At 35.2% G+C, this 10736-nt stretch overlaps 1 pseudogene; it reads right to left on the bottom strand.

Moving 5' to 3' along the window:
• Window positions 1-7463: 7463 nt before the first annotated feature.
• Window positions 7464-10331, bottom strand: LOC102879637 (annotated as a pseudogene).
• Between the last annotated feature and the right edge of the window lie 405 nt (window positions 10332-10736).

Genomic DNA, 10736 nt, shown 5'->3' on the forward strand with positions numbered 1-10736 from the left:
ACGAAGAGATAAAATACTACCCTTTGCGACAACATGCTATTGAGATACATGCCATTTGAGATAATCATGCTAAGAGAAATAAGCCAGACAGACAAAGTTGAAAACCACATGATATCACTTATATGTGGGATATAAACCTAAAAGCAACAAACGAACAGGACAAACGGAGACTCATGGATATGGACAATAGACTGGTGGCTACCAGAGGGTGGGAGGCGGGCAGGAAGGAAGGGGGAAGGTAGACAGAGTAAAGGGGGTCAAATATGTGGTGACAGAAGGATATCTAACTGTGGGCTGTGAACACACAATGCAAAATATATATGCCTTACTGCTGTTAAATCCACCTGAAACTTACTGGATTTTGTTAACCAATGTCACCACAATAAAAATTAATTTTAAAAAAGAAAAAAAAAAAGACTATATGCCACCAAATTCAAAAACCTAGAAGAAATGTACGAGTTCTTAGAAATATAAAATGCTCCTAGACTGAATCACAAAGATCAGGTGAATCTATATGGACCTATCAACAGTAAGGAAATTGAAACAACCAAAAAAACAAAAAAACAAAAAAAACAAAAAGTACAAGTCCAGGGCCAGCTGGTTTCACTAATGAATTCTTCCAAAATTCAAAGAACATTTAGTACTTGTTCTCCAAATTTTCCAAAAAATTGAAAAGGCAATACTTCCTAACTCACTTTATGAGGCCAACATTGCCCCAATACCAAAACCTAGTAAAGATAACACAAGAAAAGGAAACTGTAGTCCAATATCTCTTATGAATACAAATGCAAAAATCCTAAACAAAATATGAAAAAAATAATACAACACTACGTTAAAAAGATTATCCATCATGACAAAGTAGGGTTCATTCCAGGGGCAAAAGGGAGGTTCAACATATGCAAATCAATCAATGTGTACACTATATAAACAAAATAAAGGGTAAAAATTTAATGATCATATCGGTAGATGCAGAAAAAGCCTTTGACAAAATATGGCATCTATTTATGATTAAAACACTTAACAAAATGAGCATAGAAGGAAAGTACCTCAACATAATAAAGGCTATATATGACAAACCCTCAGCTAACATCATGTTTAATGATGAAAAAAGAAAAAAAACTTTTTCTCTATGATCAGGAACAGGAACAAGACAAGGATGTTTGCTGTCACCACTATTATTCAATATAGTGTTGGAAGTCCTAGCTAGAACAATTAGAAGGATAAAGAAATAAAAAAACATCCAAAATGAGAATCAAGAAGTCATCACTTTTTTCAAATGATATGATTCTGTATATAGAAAATTCTAAAGACTCCACAAAAAAGCTATCATAAACAATGAAAAAAATACAGAAAAGTTACAAGGTACAAAATGAATATTCAAAAATCCATAGCATTCCTATATACTAACAATGAAATGTCAGAAAAAAAATAAAAACCATTCAATTTGCAACAAAAAATTGTAACAAAGAGAATATAATACCTATGAATAAACTTAACAAAGTATGTGAAGGACCTATACACTGAATACTACAAGGCATTATAAAAATAAATTGAAGAAGACACAAAAAAATGGAAAGATATTTTATGTTCATGGTTTGGAAGAATCAACATAGTTAACATGGCCATATTACTCAAAGCAATACACAGAATGAATGAAATCCCCATCAAAATCTCAATGACATTTTAAAAAAATAGAACTGAAAATCTTTAGATTTCTATGGAACCACAAATCACACTGGATAGTCAAATCAATCCTGAGATAAATGATCAAGGCTGGAGAGCTCGCTTTTCCTGACTTCAAATATATTACAAAGCAACAATAATCAAAACAGCATGGTATTAGTTTAAAAAACAGACACAAAGACCAATGGAACAGAACTGAGAGTCCAGAAACAAACCCACATTCATATGGGTAAATTATTTTCAACAAAAGAGTAAAAAGCATACAATTCAGAAAGGCATGCCTCTTCAATAAATGGTGCTGGGAAAATTGAAAAGCCACATGCAAAAGAATGAAACTAGACTGTTATCTATCACCATGCACCAAAATTAATTCAAAATGGATCAAAGACCTGAATAGAAGACCTGGAACAATAAATATTTAGAAGAAAACATTGACACTAAACTCATGAATCTTGGATTTATAGAGAATTTTATGAATTTGAATTTAAAGTCAAGGGAAGTAAAAGCAAAAATAAATGAATGGGACTATATCAAACTAAAAAAAACAAAAAGACAAAAAAAAACTTCTGTACAGCAAAAGAAACCATCAAAAAAACAAAGAAGCAAGCAATTGAATGGGAGAAGATATTTGCAAACAATTTCTTTGATAAAGAGATAATATCCAAAATATGTAAAGAACTCACACAACTCAACAACAACAAAAAAGCAAAAAGCAATCTATTTAAAAAATGGGCAGAGGACCTGAACAAACACTTCTCCCAAGAGGACATACGAAAGGTGAACAGATATATAAAAGAATGCTCAACTTCACTAGGTATTAGAGAAATGCAAATTAAAGCTACAATAAGATACCACCTCACATCTGTTAGAATGGCTATCACCAACAAGGCAAGTAATAACAAGTGTTGGAGAAGTCGTGGGGAGAAAGGAACCCTCATACACTGCTGGTGGGTTGTAAATTGGCACAGCCACTATGAAAAACAGTATGGAGATTCCTCAAAAAATTAAGAATAGAATTACCATATAACCCAACAATCCCTCTTCTGAGTATCTACCCAAAAAAATTTGGAAACATTAATCTGTAAAGATATATGCACCTTGATGCTCATTGCATCATTATTTATGGTGACCAAGACATGGAAACAGCCAAAATGCCATTTGATAGATGATTGTGTAAAGAAGTGGTACATATATACAATGGAATATTACTCAGTCATAAGAAATGATGAAATACTGCCATTTGTGACAACATAGATGCATCTTCAGATTATCATGCTATGTGAAATTTATTAGACAGAAAAAGTCAACAACCATATGATTTCACTTATATGTCAGATATAAAACTGAAAGCAACAAACAAAATAACACAAACAAAAACTTATAAACTCAGCCACATTTCCATGGTTTCTAGCAATTCTTTGTATTGTGCTTCAATGATAAATGAAGTTTTCCAAATATTTTACATTCTGTAAAATACAAAACTATCCAAAGTTTTAAGAAAGTGCTTCCAGGACTAGTTGAAACCTTGGAAACAGATACTGTGAAATAAGAAAAGCTTAAAAAGGGTAAGCAAAGAATATAAGAGGTAAAAGACCTCAATGTGTCCTGAGCGAAAAGTGAATATAGCAATATTTAGTGACCTCTACTAGGGCAAAGAAATCCATGTTATTAGTGTAACCTGGAGAAAGCTAGCTAAAGACCCACCGCCAGTTACAGCAATTAGTTTATAGGAAAAATGAAAAATAGACATTGAGTTTGTGAAAATTATTTGCAAAAGATCAGCAAAGAAAATAAGGAGTAAAGTACTTACATTTCTTTCTCCCAGAGGATAATGCAGGCTTATACATGACACAGTTTGAGGACTCTCAAATAGTCAGTCTTATTAACTCAGTCATTTAACAATATCTCTAATTATCCTTATTATTTCAACATACTTTGCCATCTCCATTCAATGCTCTCCTACCATCCTCCAATTGTATAATGTGGTATAAAAATGTTGTCAAATTATAAAATTAGAAATGTGAAAAGATATTTAGCAACAGTTTTATTGACTCCAGTCTTAGTATATACTATATCTATTCAACCAGTTCTCAGTGACTGAGCACATTGGACTATTCTACAGTGAGTTTAGGTATCCCTGGGCCCTTGTACCCATACGGACACACTAACTATAGTCAAAAATGTATAATTAGGTTAAATATCCTCCTCTATGTAGGGCAACAAATTTTGACATTTAATTCATCCCTATGCAACATTGTTAAAGCAGAAAATTTTCCAGTCACTCCATATATCTATTTATTGCATTTCAGATCCTAAGTCAACCCTTTTTATCTCCACTGTATTTTTAAAAAAATACATCTTGTAGCTTTTAGACTTGTTTCAAATCGCCTATATAAACATGACAAATGTTAATCCATGAATTACAGTACAAATCTTTTTAGCACATTATCCATTCTCTTTTGACTAAATTCTTTAGTAATAGATATTGCAGTTTGCAGCTTTTGGTAACAATAGATATCAATACTATATTTTTTTACTAAGCTTCTTATTGCATCAAACGTGACTTAGCCAAAGAATTGAATAAAAAGGAATAACGAGAATAAAACATGAATATAATTAAACATAGTCTTGTGTGGAAGAAAAGAAACAACTGAGAAAGGCAGTGCAGGCTGATGTTAGCACACTGGTGTTGTGTCATCATGTCAGCATTCTAACCCTGGGTCTTTACCAAATAGATTTTTGACCATAAGCATTTTTTTTTTTTGCCCTGTTTCTGCATTTGGAAAATAACAGTTGAATTTCCAGAATCTAAAACTCTCTAAGTTTTGGAATATGTGTTTTGACAGTATTAGATCTGGTAATTCTAGCATAGAAAATATGCCATTTTTATTAAGTCACAAGGCACTATCACTTGTATCATCCATGTGCTTGAAGATTTTCACTTGAAAATACTCATTAAAAGTCTACTGTATGTGATAAACATTATAGAGAAAATTCGAAGCAGCATGAGACACAGTCCCTTCCCTCAAAGGAGCTTACTTGGTGAAATATGAGAGGAATAGATTTATAATACATTTTCAATACAAGAGGATAATCGTCATGAGGCAAATAGAAATAAAATGCTATGGAACTAGATAGAAGGAAGAAGTTCCTTTCAGCTAATACGATATTTCAGGGCTTCAAGGAAAAGGTGGCATTTGAGTTGGGCCTTGACAGATTTTATATGTAGCAAAAATGGAGAAGAAAACAAAGGAAACTGGGTAAATGAAGGAAGAGGGTTAGGAAACTGAGGTGCAGTAAAGATTTTTGTTTCCAGTGTTGGAATTGTTAAAACAGAGAGAAACTGGAGGCAGAGAGAGAAGTTATTTTTTATAGAAAGCAACAGTTTTTGCTTTGTGGATTCTGATTCAAAGATTCCCTATGGCAGTGGTCCTCAATCTTTTTGTCACCAGAGGCCGGTACTCCTATGAGAATCTAATGCCCGATGATCTGAGGTGGAGCTGAGGCGGTGATGCTAACCTGGGAAGAAAGACCTCAGAAACCCAACCTTGCTGACACTTTGCTCTCAGACTTTGAGGTTCCAGGATCATGAGAAAATAAATGTCTGTTGTTTAAGGCCCCCTATTCTTGATACTTTGATGCGGTAGCCCGAGCAAACTCCTACACCATGCCTTCCCCTCTTCTGCCATTGCTCTTTAGGGAAATTAGTCATCTGGCTCTGGCAAGTCGATCTGAGGTAGTACCTTACTGTCTGTGTGAGAAGCATGGGCATAAACTAGTACCAGGGGATGGGGACCACTGCCCTATAGAGCATACTCAATTATTCTGGGCACTCCTATGTTACTCTTTCTTTTATTTTTTATATATTTTATTATATTATTTTTAAGAAACACTACTTGTCACTCATAAATCCATTTTATAAAAATAAATATGATTTTTTGAATAAACAACCACTTCTTTCATTTTAGTCTTTCAACAACTAAGTTTTATGAATAAAATAAGTATGTAAAGACAATTTAAATACCAGAAATGCTTTATAAAAACAAAATATAATGATCTATTTTCCATGACAAAATTTGTCTTTCTATGTTAAGTCACATGGAGTACTGTTTAGTCAAGTATATATTTAAAAATATCATTTATTATTCTTTCTATTTTAAAATTTGTTAGCCCTCTTAGGTTAATTAATAGTTAGTGGGACAGATTTTCTGCAACAGTTTGCAGCTTAGGAGCCCTAGTCATTCTGTCCCATGGCACGCTAAAATGTTTTATTCACTTGAGTGAAGCAGGCAGCCCCAAATATTAAGAGAAAAGCAATTATTTGACTAAAGTTTAAAGAATATCACATTTACACATGATTAATTGTTTTGGCTTGAGTTCCATTGGGCCTAGAATTCAGGCAGATTTCACTTCCTATTATCCCTATTCCCCATAGTCATATTGGAGAACTGTCATTCTACAAATATATTCACTAAGAACAAGCCTATTCTAAGGCACATACACGTTTGTCCCACTCTCTACAAAAAAGGAATTAATCTTTTTTGCTTTATTTTGGTCGAAGAATTTTGTGAATATGACAAATGCCATTTTATCAAATGCTAACAGCCTTCACTGTAAGTGTGTATGTAAGTGTGTGCACGTGTGTATGAGATACATGGCCCTCTTTGATCACTTCCTTTCTTCCATTTAACTCCAGACCTTAAATCTGGTTTTCAAAAAGTACAATTTCAAAGTCCTGAACAGGTTTATTTGAATGAAATTGCAGTACTTTCAGCACAAAAGAAAACAAGAGGGGCTAAAGAGAGGTGGTATCTATCCAAAACAGATATTAGTTTTATGGCCCAAACAAAACCTCTAAGTCATTTCATGCTACAAATTACAGAAAATTGGAGAGCAGAATCTTCCAGAAGAAACCATTTTATAGCAGCTTTTATTTTTGACTTGTATGACTACTCAAGTTTTCAAGAATGAATCCTGTAAATTAAATGTCTTTAAGTATTCGATGGCTCACAAGCTGTAGCCAGAATGGTCTGAATTTAGATCAGGGCCACTTTTTGAGGAAAGATACTTTTATTTTACATATTCTTTGTGCCTTTTCGCCATAATTTAAACTGTTAAAATGCTTAAAATTTAAAGTGACAAATGTTGCAGAAACAGATTCTAAGAAGCTCGTGTATCATTTTTTTCCTGAGCCAGAAAATTCTTTTAATAGTTACAAAACATCTTTTTCTATGGATTCGGTATAAAATAGCAGTTGATTTCTCCTAATTATCAGAATTATTTATACTTGAGGTCTTGATTAAGTGAGGCTGAACGGCTGGCAAATTAGCTTGAAGCTTCATCTGTATTTGCAGCCGCTCCCCAGTGATAGCATCACCACCTCAGCTCCACCGTAGATCATCAGGCATTAGATTCTCATAGGAGTACCGGCCTCTGGTGACAAAAAGATTGAAGACCACTGCCATAGGGAATCTTTGAGTCAGAATCCACAAAGCAAAAACTGTTGCTTTCTATAAAAAATAACTTCTCTCCCTGCCTCCAGTTTCTCCCTGTTGTAACAATTCCAACACCGTAAACAAAAATCTTTACGGCACTCCAGTTTCCTAACCCTCTTCCTCCATTTACTCAGTTCCCTTTGTTTTCTTCTCCATTTTTGCCACATATAAAATCTGTCAAGGCCCAGCTCAGAAATTGTCTTAGGAAGCCCGAGTTACTACTGTCTCTCATGCTTAGCTTTTATTAGATGACCCGGTCTTTCTTTTTAAAAAAAGTATTTTTTTTTATTCATTCTTTAGAGGATTGAAGTGCATTTGGCAGCATTCTATTAAACATTTTCAGCTCCTGTCATTTATCACTTCAACATTCAGTTCTGACTGCATTCATTTCAACTTTCTCTGTTATTTTCTAAGTTGCTTTAGTAATGTTAATTCATCCAAATACTTTTGTCTCTCTTCTTGGAAGTATTTTACTACTGATGAAGTTTTATCTTTATAATTTTTTCTGGCTTTATTGATATATAATAGACAATTAGTTGCTTGAATTTACATTACATTACAATTTAATGAGTTATTTCAATTATATACCAGTTTCAGTTGTATAGCATAGTGATCAGAAATCCACATAACTTGCAAAGTGATCACCTCACTAAATTGAGTATCCCTCTTCCCTCTTACATATGTATTACAACATTATTAAACATCTCCCCCATGCTACACTCTACATCTCCATGTCTATTCGGCAAATATCCATTTGTACTTCTTAATCCCTTTGGCTTTTTTTGCTTTCCCTCCCAACTCCCTCCCATTTAGTAGCCCTCTAAATATTCTCTGTATACTGAGTTTTATTTCCAATTTCGTTGCTGTTTATTTTAGTCTTTAGCTTCCACATGCATGTGAAATCATGCGATATTTGTCTTTCTCTATCTGACTTATTTCATCCAGTGCAATACCCTCTAGGTCCATCAAAGCAATATCATTTTCATCCCTTTCCTGTTAGTCTGTGTGTGTCTTTTGCTCTGAAGTTGAGTCTCTTACAGGCAGCATATGTAGGGATTCTGTTCGCTTATCCATTCGGCCACTCTATCTTTTGGTTGGAGCACTTCATTCTTTTCCATTTGAGGTGCTTGTTGATAAGAATGTAGTTATGATTCTTTATTCTTGTTTTTCATACAGATTTTTTCTTCTTAAAGATGATCTGCCAACATTTCCTGTAATACTGGTTTTGTGTTGATAAATTCTTTTGCTTATTTTTGTCTGGGAAGCTTTGTATTTGTCCTTCTACTCTAAATGATAGCTTTGCTGGAAAAAGTATTCTTGTTTGTAGATCCTGGGTTTTCATCATGTTGAATATTTTATGCCAATCCTTTCTATCCTACAAAGTTTCTTTTGAGAAATCAGCTGACAGCCTTATGAGTGCTCCCTTGTAGGTAACTAACCGCTTTTCTCTCACTGCTTTTAAAATTCTCTCTTTGTGTTTAACCTTTGGGATTTTAATGATGATGTGTGTTGGTGTGGGCCTCTTTGGGTTCCTGGTTTTTGGGACTCTCTGAGCTTCCTGGAGTTTTATGTCTATTTCTTTTACCAGTTGAGGGAAGTATTCCAACATTATTTCTTTAAATAGCTGTTTAAAGTCTTGTCTTCCTTCCAGTATGCCTATGACATGGATATTTCTACATTTAATAGTATCCCATAGGCTCCCTAAATTATTATTATAGTCTTGGACTTTTTTTTCTTTCCATTCTGATTGTGTGCTCTTGGCTTCCCCATCTTCTATATCGGTGGTTTGATCCTTTTCTTTATCCACTGTGTTTATGCCATCTAATATACTCTTCATCTCAGATAATGTGTTCTTCATTTCTGACTGGTTCCCTTTTATAATTTCCATTTCCATTTTTATGTTTTTTATCTCTTTGTTAAAGTTCTCACTGAACTCATCTACACTTCTCCTAAGTTCATTGAGCATCTTTATAACCAGTGTTTTGAATTTTGCATCTGTTAGATTGCTTGACTCCATTATTCCTGGATCTCTGTTCTATTCTCTCATATGGTTTCTGCTTCTTTGTCTTCCAATTTTGGCTGTCTTTCTGTGTCTGTTTCTATGTACTAAGCAAAGCTCCTAAGTCTCCCGGTCTTACTAGCTTGACTTTGTGTAGTAGGTGTTCAGTGGCACAGTCCTGAGAGAGGTACAGCTGCAGGCCAAATTTAGCCCCAGGCTATGCCTCTCCTGTTAATATTTACCAAGCAATCCACAGATGCTGGGCTTATAGTTGCCTAAGAGGTCATGCCAGAAACCACAGTCAGCTGCCACCAGTGTGAGTCTTGGTGCTGCTCAGCAGTGAACACTGGACTCGCCGAGAACACAACTGAATGTGGCTTGGGTAGGGCCGTGAGTTGGGTGAGGCAGAGTTTTAGAGAATCTTCTGGACGATGAGATCTCAGCTATGGCAGCACTGAGTTTGCACACTGGGTTGGTGGGGAGGGCAGCTCACAACAGAGGAACAATGGAAACCTACGGCACTTCTGTATGTAGTGAGCCTTGCCTTCGGCTCTCACTCTGACAACTCAGTGTCCCCCAATAAGTCCCTAGTGCCCTTGGACCAGCCCACCCTGTGCTGGTGCTCAGAGCGAACATGTCCGTTGCCAGGAATGTCTGCTTGCAGACACAGCCCCTTTAAGAGGTATCTGCCGCTATCGCTGCCTCTGTCCCACTCAGCCACTTGAGACTGGCGGCCTCGCAACTTCTCCCCCTCTTACCTTCTACCATTGCAGTTCAGTAATTACTTCTCTCCCTAATTGTAGTACTTCTGTTCCTATAGATCCCAGGTGACTTTCCTTGTTGTTTGCTCCTTGTTTCTGTAACAACTTTGAATTGGTCGCAAGAGGGATGAACAGAGCCTCTATCAACTATGCCATTTTATTCTCCTCATTTTGAGCTGTACAATTTTTTAATGATTCTGTCCCTACTGGCATAAGCCTCCATCAAAGACTCATAAGGGTTTGTCTGGATTCAATTTTCCCTGCAAAGGAATTTGTTGGAACCATAGTATTTAATTCATGTACTATTCTGTCATCAATCATCCTCATCACTTTGAGTAATTTCTGAAACTTGGCAAAGTCCTCAAAGTTCACACCACCATGGGGCACCGCCATATTGGACCTCATATGTCATCTTTAAAATCACTATTTCTTCTGACTTAGATTGTATTCATTGCTGTATTGAAATGGATGCTTACTGCTCTATGAGTTTATTGGAAGTGTTCCAGAGTGCTATATTACTGATAATTTAGAAATTACTGAAACCAGTTCAGTGTACTTCTTAGATCCCTATGGCAATTTTTAAAAGTCTTAGCCACAGAAAAAGGTACCTACTAAATGTCAACTAAGTGAAAAGCATTGCTCTAAATACAGTAGTACAAGATGAATTTAAGATGCTGTATGCTCTCCAGGACCATACATTCTGAATGAGATAATGAGGCAAACATTTCTGAGAGGATATCTATAGTTTTGGGTAATATATGCTAAGTATCTAAATGAGTACTAACCATTAGGTATGTT

The sequence above is a fragment of the Pteropus alecto genome, unplaced genomic scaffold (genome assembly GCF_000325575.1).
Source record: "Pteropus alecto unplaced genomic scaffold, ASM32557v1 scaffold112, whole genome shotgun sequence".
Lineage (NCBI taxonomy): Eukaryota > Metazoa > Chordata > Mammalia > Chiroptera > Pteropodidae > Pteropus > Pteropus alecto.